The following is a 9,173-nucleotide window of genomic DNA, read 5'->3' as shown; positions in this document are numbered from 1 at the left end:
ATTTTCTCTAGGAACATATAAAAACAGTAGAGCTATAGCGCAAGCTACATCATAATTCGCAAAGACTATTAGTTCAATTAATCATATTACTTAAGAACTCCCACTCAAAAAGTACATCTCTCTAGTCATTTGAGTGGTACTTGATCCAAATCCAGTATCTCAAGTCCGATCATCACGTGAGTCGAGAATAGTTTCAGTGGTAAGCATCTCTATGCTAATCATATCAACTATACGATTCATGCTCGACTTATCGGTCTCTTGTGTTCCGAGGCCATGTCTGCACATGCTAGGCTCGTCAAGTTTAACCCGAGTGTTCCGAGCGTGCAACTGTTTTGCACCCGTTGTATGTGAACGTTCAGTCTATCACACCCGATCATCACGTGGTGTCTCGAAACGACGAACTGTCGCAATGGTGCACAGTCGGGGAGAACACAATTTTAGCTTGAAATTTTAGTGAGAGATCACCTCATAATGCTACCGTCGTTCTAAGCAAAATAAGGTGCATAAAACATTAACATCATGCATTCATAAGTGACATGATATGGCCATCATCACGTGCTTCTTGATCTCCATCACCAAAGCACCGGCACGATCTTCTTGTCACCGGCGGCACACCATGATCTCCATCAACGTGTCGCCATCAGGGTTGTCGTGCTACTCATGTTATTACTACTAAAGCTACATCCTAGCAACATAGTAAACGCATCTGCAAGCACAAACATTAGATTAAAGACAACCCTATGGCTCCTGCCGGTTGCCGTACCATCGAGTGTAAGTCGATATTAACTATTACAACATGATCATCTCATACATCCAATATATCACATCACATCGTCGGCCATATCACATCACAAGCACACCCTGCAAAAACAAGTTAGACGTCCTCTAATTGTTGTTGCATGTTTTACGTGGTGACCATGGGTATCTAGTAGGATCGCATCTTACTTACGCAAACACCACAACGAAGATGTATGAATTGCTATTTAACCTCATCCAAGGACCTCCTCGGTAAAATCCGATTCAACTAAAGTTGGAGAAACCGACACTCGCCAGTCATCTTTCAGCAACGGGGTTGCTCGTAGCGATGAAACCAGTCTTTCGTAAGCGTACGAGTAATGTCGGTCCGAGCCGCTTCGATCCAACAATACCGCAGAATCAAGAAAATACTAAGGAGGGCAGCAAATCGCACATCACCGCCCACAAAAACTTTTGTGTTCTACTCGAGATCTATGAGAGGAGATTTGTATCTATCATGGTGATGTCCATCTATGAGAGGAGATTCGGATCTATGTACCCTTGTAGACCGCACAACAGGAAGCATTAAGAAATGCGGTTGATGTAGTGGAACGTCTTCACGTCCCTCGATCAGCCCCGCGAACCGTCCCGCGATCCGTCCCACGATCCGCTCCGATCTAGTGCCGAACGGACGGCACCTCCGCGTTCAGCACACGTACAGCTCGACGATGATCTCGGCCTTCTTGATCCAGCAAGAGAGACGGAGAGGTAGATGATTTAGCCGGCAGCGTGACGGCGCTCCGCAGTTTGGTGGTGATCTATCTCAGCAGGGCTCTGCCCGAGCTCCGCAGAAATACGATCTAGAGGAAAAACCGTGGAGGTATGTGGTCGGGCTGCCGTGGCAAAAGTTGTGTCTCAAAAACCCTCAATACCTCTAGTGTATATAGGAGGGAGGGAGGGGAGGAGGCAGCCTCAAACCCTCAAGGTTTGGCAGAAATTGGAGGTGGAGGAGTCCTACTCCAATCCTACTTGGAGTAGGATTCCACCTTCCCACTTGGAAACTCTTTCCACCTTGTGTTTTTTCCTTCTCAAACCTTATGGGCCTTAGTGGGAACTTATTCCAGCCCACTAGGGGCTGGTTTATCTCTTCCCATAGCCCATGAGACCCCTTGGGGCGTGACACCCCTCCCGATGGTCCCCGGCACCCCTCCCGGCACTCTCGATACACTACCGATGAGCCCGAAACTTTTCCGGTGACCAAAACAGGACTTCCTATATATCAATCTTTACCTCCGGACCATTCCGGAGCTCCTCGTGACGTCCTGGATCTCAGCTGGGACTCCAAACAACTTTCGATTACCAACACCTATTACTCAACTATACCGAAACGTCACCGAACCTTAAGTGTGCAGACCCTGCGGGTTCGAGAACTATGTAGACATGACCCAAGACACTCCTCGGTCAATATCCAATAGCGGGACCTGGATGCCCATATTGGATCCTACATATTCTCCAAAGATCTTATCGGTTGAACCTCAGTGTCAAGGATTCATATAATCCCGTATGTCATTCCCTTTGTCCTTCGGTATGTTACTTGCCCGAGATTTGATCATCGGTATCTGCATACCTATTTCAATCTCGTTACGGGCAAGTCTCTTTACTTGTTCCATAATACAAGATCCCGCGACTTACACTTAGTCACATTGCTTGCAAGGCTTGTGTGTGATGTTGTATTACCGAGTAGGCCCCGAGATACCTCTCCGTCACACGGAGTGACAAATCCCAGTCTTGATCCGTACTAACTCAACGGACACCTTCGGAGATACCTGTAGAGCACCTTTATAGTCACCCAGTTACGTTGCGACGTTTGATGCACACAAGGTATTCCTCCGGTGCTAGTGAGTTATATGATCTCATGGTCATAGGAACAAATACTTGACGCGCAGAAAACAATAGCAATGAAATGACACGATCAATATGCTACGTTCATAGTTTGGGTCTTGTCCATCACATGATTCTCCTAATGATATGATCCCGTTATCAAGTGACAACACTTGCCTATGGCCAGGAAACCTTGACCATCTTTGATTAACGAACTAGTCAACTAGAGGCTCACTAGGGACAGTGTGTTGTCTATGTATCCACAGATGTATTTGAATTACCAATGAATACAATTCTAGCATGGATAATAAACGATTATTATGAACAAGGAAATATAATAATAACTAATTTATTATTGCCTCTAGGGCATATTTCCAACAGTTAATTCATGTATTTAAAATAATCCAATGGGGCTAGAATCTTGGACTTAAGGGTTTAGTAGGGTGAACTACGAGCAGTAAAAATCTCAAGGTGGTTGGAGCAATTTAAATGGGGTTGCAGTACAAAACATCAAACTAGGACAGAATGCAAAATTAGTTTTTTTCCTTAATTTTTCGAAAATACATAGTTGGGTTTTTGCACAATTTTGATCGAGGGAGATTACATGACACGTACAAATTTTTGTAGAATTTTTGAAGGAAGTTATCAAAAGGCTACAGTGCAAAAGAGGTCCTTAAAGGAATTGAAAAGCCATTTTTGAACAAGTGAAACTTGGCAAAAATATTTATAAAAAGGTCTCCACTAAATGTGTCAAAATAAAAGATTTTTTTGACGCAAGCACTCAAGTCCCATCATAATTTTCAAAAACTTCTACTTGGAGGAGAATTTTCATAATTTACATAAAAGGAGTGGTTTTGGAATCAATAGAAAATCCAGAAATTAAAAATTAAACAAACATGCCCAAATTTTAATATATCCCTATTAAATTAAATAAAGAATTTAAAACTGATCCCAAGCAATGACTCAAGCACCAAATGATCTTCAAGATGCGACTTGAAAAGGAATGTTTTTGGGAAGAGGCTTTGAAAAGAGCCATGAGGCAATTTATTGCTCAAAAAATGTATTCTAGGCAATATTTTAATTTATAAAAATCTGATTAAATTTTTGGGGTGTGACACACACTACCCCCCTTAAAAATAAATATCATCCCTGAGATTTGCTTAGGGGAAGAAAATAATTCACTCATGAAAACACGGAACACGATCATTCAAATGTAGGCACAAACAAGGCAATCATATAGCACACAATCAATCATATGCAGGGGCAGGCAAGACAATCATATAGTACACTGTCGCTCATATATCATCAAGAAAACATATTGCTGGACTATCACACACTCCGATGGGGTCAACAAGGCACGAGCAAGGAGGTTCCGAGAAAATATTCCCGGTCAGGGAAAACACATTCTACTTCTCCTAGAAGGAGTCCGGAGAACGTGTCCCCTTTGGCTCGCAGCAACGGTCTACCAAAGAAAATATTGAAAAAAATTCGACAGCAAGGGTGTGAAATGAACCCACCCATTGCTGGGTCAACGCTCCTGGTGATGACATATAGGACAAGGTTGGTCGCATGTGGGCTACTCTACACTGGCTGCGAGGCAACACGGTCTCTATTGCGGGGTTGCATTGAGGGATTCCCAAATGAATCTCACTGGGCAGTCATGGGAAACACTAGCTCTGGGCAGTGCACTTGGTGAGAAGGGTTAGGAGTGGTCATGGGTGTCGTATCAATATGGTGCCTGGTTTTAGGGACACACCATATAAAACTAGTGTGACCTGGGTTGTCGGGGCGCGCTCTTGGGTATCAACTCCCAAGATGACACATCACTCGGGTAGCTAGCTTGGGGCCTTGGTGGTCACGGCCAAAAATATATTCTAATGCCATGCGGACTATGCTACGCTGGTTACACAAATTTACCCTTAAGAATAAGGGCATGCAGGCATCCTGCAACTTTATGTAACATGCTTATTACAAATACGTGAATATAGCTTTACAGGGCGACACGACTACTATGGCTTGACAGCTACTCTGACGGACTCGCTCCGCCTTCATTGGCCTGTGAGCGGACCTTCTCAGTAACCAATAAGGCTCCTCTGTTTTCCATAGTTCCAGAGTTGACTCAGCCATGGAATGGTGGTCTCAAGGTTGCGGTTTACTGGGTTGAGGCAAGGATCTACTATATAGGTTAGGGAGTCTTCCATCGCATGCTAGGGATTGCGATAACTCTGGTGTCGGTCATAGGCACATAGCTTAAGGGCTAGGCTGGCAGGTTGGGCACCAACTCCCCGAAGGTATCGGATGGCCACTGTGGTTGGCTATTGGGTAGGCCAGGCTGGGTTCTGGATATATAAATATCCAGGCTTGGGATAGCGACCTAGCTAAGATAATTTTAGCCAATGGTCACCGTGGCTGTGATACCAAGGTTGTAGCGACTGGTTTTCCAGAAAAATAATTCTAGAAAATAGGCCTTGAGTTCACTTGCCCCAAGATTACTATTAGGTGGTGGACACTCATTTTATAAAGAATTCCCAAGAAAAATTAAAAAAAATTAGGGTTACAAGACCAAGAAGGTCCACTAGGTTGAACAAAGTTTGAGGCTCACGGCGGAAGCGACTCAAGGAATCTCCAGTACCCATAGGAATCCATTCCCACATGAACACTTGACCTGGATAATTCCTATCTCACAAGGCTGCTATCCTCGGCTCCTCGGTTCTGGACTTGGTGACATCATGCTCCTCTCCAAAAGAAATCTGGCCAAGACAATAGCCAGGGACAAGGGAGTGAGTACTTTGAATGTACTCGCAATCATCATGAAAACAGATAAGCTAAAGTAGGTGAGATGCATGCATAATTATCCTAATAATTATGTCATGCCATAAGAATCATTTCATTGATGCATTCATGCAGATAAATCATTTCCACAAGTGTTGTATAAACAAGCAAGGAAAGGTAACAATCAATTATAAGCTTGTCGATCGCGCATCCGAGGCGACACCTCGGAAGGACAAGTAACACAAGCCATAGTCAGGCGTCGTAGCGACACCACCTAAAGGGACTTGTTAATGGAATATTACTAAACATGTCATAGTTGGGTGTGTCGAGCGACACCACAAAAAGGGATTATATGAAGAAAACGATGAATAATTAATAACATGAATGACATAGTCGAGCGTGTGAGCGACACCACATAAAGGGCTCATGTGAAAACAATAACAATTGGCACACACGGACGTCTAAGCGAAAAAACAGAAAGGGCATAATAAAATAAATACTCGCCATAGTTAGGTATCTGAGCGACACGACATAAAGGGCTCATATGAAAGCAATAGCAGTTGCCATAGTCGAGCGTCTAAGCAACACCATAGAAAGGGCATAATAAAATAAATACCCGCCACTGTCGGGCGTCTGAGCGACTCCACATAAAGGGCATAATAAAGTAATAAAGATATCGAGTATCGAGGAGGTAGAACCATCCGACGGATACTCCAACAAATCCATATACCACACATGATTAGCCCACATGAGAAATTCAGAATAATAATAATGGTTATTATCCCGATTTATAGATATCACCCTGTTTCAATTTAGTTTCCTCCGAAGACCAACACTCAGACCGACACTTCACTTGTTAAACAGTCGTCCTTGATCATGGACACGACTACTCAAATAGTTTTGACTCTGTAGAGGGTGTACTCTTTACCTAGAGCCCACGGATTTCAATAGTCACTTAGACTCCCGTGTACAGTATTTTAGAAGTAAACCCTCAGAACCAGTACACGCCCGTTTTTACCCCCACGGGGTCTGGGATCACCCGAACTATGCTGCTAGGGACAAACCATAAGACGGGGAGGCCAACACCCTCGAATAGCATGGGATCACATTTATACCGTGCACTACAATGGAAGATCTCTTTCCTCTCGGTCCCAAACCGGAAACACCCATGCCCCATGATCGAATGACTAGCTTTATTCCAGGGCCATGGAGACCTTCATCCAGACCCCTCTACTTGGTGTGTACCTGGTAATAGGTTTACGACCTACTGAACCGTATTCCCCTTCGGGAAGACCGGTGGCAACACAAAAGGGTAAGGTGACACACTAACAAGACTCGATCTACGGTTGACTTAGGAGGTTTAAGTTTTCCTACAAGGGTTAGTATCACACATTTTTCTTGAATGCCATACCTCAGTGTTACCACCATCAGACCCCGATATGCCCTCAATAACCACTCTCATCCCACGAGATGTCAGCCCCATGATCTCATATTCACCACGGAAATCCTTCCTCCGAGGTTGTCCACACCAGCATGGCACACGAGGCATGAGGTAGTACCCACTCGCCATTTGCATCACATATAATCAAAAAATACCCATCTCATGCACTCATGCAAGGTATGATTTTATGTGGGAGTTTTTTATCAACATAACCAAAATCACTCATTCAATGCACTAGAGCAAACATCACACAACTTAATACAAATCAAAGTTCAAGATGCTTGCCTTTGGAGAGAAGAAGGGTGGTGTGCACCCAAAAAATCTTGAAGGAGTTTGCTTCCTTCCAAATTCGTACTTTCAAAATATTCGATTTAAAACACAATTCCAAAATAACAAATAAAAGTTGTTTGGAAAGTTTTGCAATAAATCTTAAAATAAACTAGGTGAAATTTTGGAAAGGTAGGAAAAAGAATAAACTCATTTGGGGTTTTATTTAAAAAGTTATAGCTAGTCAAAGTTGTGGTCAAAATCTGATTTTTAAATCAATTAGAAAATAAAACGTTTCAACATGGAATACACTTTCGAGAAGAGAAAACATATTAACTGAAACGCTACAAGCTGACTACGCTTTAGGACGTGTTTGGTTCCATTAGTGAACAATAGCTGCATTGCATACACATCTCAAGCCAGCCTGAATGAGGAAAAACAACCCCAAATGCGCCATCAGCGAGTTGTTTGGTTGCGTGCATCTAGGGTCCGTGCATTAGGTAATACGCAAGTGCACTTTGTTTGGTTGCCTGCATTGGCCCAAGCGGTACATGAACATGGTGTTTGGTCGCATACGGCGTACATGGTGTACTTACCTTGTACCCTACTTGGTGAGCTTACCCACAATGAGCACACCTAGCACACCAACACCACAACACAACAATGGCGATGAACTAGGCGAAGATGATGAAGTTCTTCAGCTTCAAGCCCAACTGACGATCCACTAGCACCTTCCACTTTGACACCTCCAACCTTGCTGCTGTCAACACTGCTACCTCCATGCTTTCGCACCTAGTCTAAGTAAGCTTGTCCGGCTGCCTGCCTAGTCTTGAACCTTGTATGGCTGTTGTTGCTATACGATGCCACTTGTGCACTGCCTTCTTCCCGTGAACTGTAAACCCGTGCAGCCTTACCGATGAACACGACATACCAATTGCCCTAGCAATGCACAAGAGCAACAGTTGAAGCAGAAAATTAATGGAGCACCCAAGTACAAGAGAAGAAGTAAATCATGCATGATCATACAACATAACAAGTTCTACCTAGCACTACCATGATGTTATCCTACCACCACATCAAAAAGAGGGTGTCGTCCTACCACCGCAAGTTCACCATCATCGTGAAGGGTTAGTACATACCACCTCACAAAAATATACAGACCATCAAATAGTATTCCAGCCCTAGCTACACAAAATGTACGTCATCATCGTCATCGTCGTCATCGTCGCCATCGCCGTCGGGGATCATGCATGCTCACATGCAGCACTACTCTAGTAGTAGTGCTTGCCCAGCCAGCTCTTGAGCCACAACACCGTGTGAGCGTGTGCCATGGCAACGAACCCAACATCCTCGGTCTTGTTGTCAAGAAGGTGGTTGAGAGCTGCCATGAGAGCCTTGTCACTGAAGCCACCCTGGGTCATGACAGCACCATATAGGTTAGGGTGGACATCGAGGGGCTTGCACTCCCTGATGACTGTTGCCACCTCCTTCACCGCCTCAGTCATGCTGCAAAAGACATTGATCTCCTCCTCCATCAGGCCTCCTCTGTTCCTCTTCCTACCTGTAACATCCCAAATTTTGAAATGTTAATAAAATTATTAGACTGATTGTTTATTCGCTTGAGTGATTGAAAGCTTGAGTGAAATTTGAAAACTTTTCAAAACTTTTGAATGAGAGGGAATAAAATGACTTTCCCCTTTTTCCTGTGAATTCGAATTCATTTAAAAAAAAATCAGTGAGAGGAGATAGCATGACTTCTTCAACTATAACGAATTTGAATCAAGGTGGCATTGGAATTCCTTTCGATTTTGCTTTGCATTTTCTTTCTTCCCCACTCACGGAATGCCGGAACCATATCTTGTCAAGCAAGAAAAAGAGAGGAGAAACATGACCCTCCAAAACCCGGGGATATTCTTTGAAATATTTGAGCTATGAAACCCAAGATTTATTTGAGAAAATATTTGCAAAAAGAAATAAAGCATTTAGGGATTTTGGAAAAAAACATTTTTTTTAAGTTTTTATTTTTGCCGTGGGAAAATGCCCATCTTTTTGGATTTATTTTCCTGAAAATTTTAAT

The sequence above is a fragment of the Hordeum vulgare genome, chromosome 2H, assembly GCF_904849725.1.
Source record: "Hordeum vulgare subsp. vulgare chromosome 2H, MorexV3_pseudomolecules_assembly, whole genome shotgun sequence".
Taxonomy (NCBI): domain Eukaryota; kingdom Viridiplantae; phylum Streptophyta; class Magnoliopsida; order Poales; family Poaceae; genus Hordeum; species Hordeum vulgare.
This window is presented reverse-complemented; position numbering follows the sequence as displayed.